General features: G+C 35.5%; 1 long non-coding RNA gene across 1 annotated transcript; it reads left to right on the top strand.

Moving 5' to 3' along the window:
- Window positions 1-465: 465 nt before the first annotated feature.
- Window positions 466-1002, top strand: LOC138473574 (uncharacterized). Its single transcript, XR_011268791.1, has 2 exons — window positions 466-529; window positions 635-1002. It is a non-coding gene; the product is annotated as an uncharacterized lncRNA (long non-coding RNA).
- Window positions 1003-1867: the final 865 nt, after the last annotated feature.

The following is a 1867-nucleotide window of genomic DNA, read 5'->3' on the forward strand; positions in this document are numbered from 1 at the left end:
CTACTTTTAGATCTGAAGCCTGTAAAAGAAAAATCTGTTAAGCTACTGACAGATGAAACTCTTAACTTCCAACCATATCAAGCCGACACCTGAGGTCTAACTACTATAAATAATACTGAATTAGCTGTTTGAAAATCATAGTGTGCAAAAGCATTGTTATAACAATACTGTCTTTAACAATAATTGTAAGAGGATTACTACTAGTTGGTCTCTAATCGCGCCCTTGTCCTCTAGATACTACTTTTGATGCCACCCACGTAAAACAGCCTCCACGCGTTTACAATCCATCAAGTGGTCCAGTAGTAGAGAATACTGAAGATTCACCTACATCTATAAGCTCATTGTAAGTTGCTTTCCGAATTTTGAAAATGAACATTTTCTTCTTCTCACGTGTTGACTCAAGTACACAAGCAGGGTAGTAATTCTCCCTATAAATGTTCCCTTTCAATAGGGCTCCTGACAAGGGGTAAAATAGAAGATACCCTACAACTTAAGCTCCGTGGTCCAGAATAAAACATTTCGACCACAGGTAGGTGCCTCGTTCTTGGCAAAGTAATTTGGCCATTACCTTAAAAACAACTAAATGAGTACAGACCGTTCAACAAAGTAATACTAGTATTATTTGTGTTTTTAGATTGGGCTTTTCATATGGAAAAGAAAAAGAGGTGAAGACGTGAAGCTTCTAAAAATTATTATTGTCCTGAAGATGGCCCATTAACAATTCTTTAGACCACCGTAGACAACGGCGGTACTAGTATAAGGGGCCGAAACATATGTCGACCTATAGAAAAACAAAATGTTTTTTCTGATGTCATGTATATTATTAACAACTAATATGCCAAAACAAAATTTAAATTGTTAAACCCTTATGTCACAGTATGAATGAATAGTCATGAAAGGTATGAGTGATGTATGAAAAAGCCCACACATGCACAATTTATATGTAAAAAAACATGTGGTTTTTAACCAATTATTAAAATGATTTATACCTTTATAAATTAACGGTCTGTGGAAGAAAAACATTTTTTTCTTGCATTAATGTTGTTTTGCAAAAAGTATTCACCATATTGATGTGATAGTACTTTAACACCTACATCTGTGTTGTTGAAAGACCTAAGAGAGAGGGGTAGTTAGTCTGTCATGTTTCCTTTTCTCTCAAGAATCTCCCTGTTCACAGACTAGACCCCCCGATAACAAAAAATTTGGGAGTACCCATTGATATAACTTTCCTTGGACAACCCGCGGTTGTTGGGTATCATTTCTGTCATCACAAACAAACGTTTTGTGTTAAGAAGTGAGAGAATGGACATTGAAAACTTAGTGTCGTTCTCTGATGAGTATTATAAAAAACTCATCAATCAACCTACATTGCTAGGAGATATCGCTAACGAAGCAGCAAACACTCCGCAGTCTAATGACGCAGAACTTTTAACCCAAAAAAAGAAAAAATTGATTCGAACTGAATCTCATGGCAAACTTATGCTTGCATATTTAAAAGCAGGAACAATTCCAGAAGGTCTACAAATTAAAAATGTCCCCCGAGTGTTTACCAACAACACCAAATTCAAGAGCAGATTCAGTGGGGTCAGTAATAAGTGCTCAAGAGATCTATTAATCTTGATTATAGAAACTTCAGAAGAAGAAGCAGCAATACAAAGAACAGAAATAGATACCTTTGAGGCGAAAATTAAACATGACAACACCATGAAAGATCTGAAAGAAACTTTAGCCAAAATTGAAGAAGAAATGGTGAATTTTAGGAAAATAACCCTTGAAAAAAAGATCTGGAAACTAAGAAAAGATGTGGAACAATATAAAGAGACCAAAACCTACCCTTACCTGATAGAGTCCTATTATGAAGACATTC

Source organism: Ambystoma mexicanum, chromosome 8, assembly GCF_040938575.1.
Source record: "Ambystoma mexicanum isolate Mex_15411 chromosome 8, UKY_AmexF1_1, whole genome shotgun sequence".
NCBI classification, from domain to species: domain Eukaryota; kingdom Metazoa; phylum Chordata; class Amphibia; order Caudata; family Ambystomatidae; genus Ambystoma; species Ambystoma mexicanum.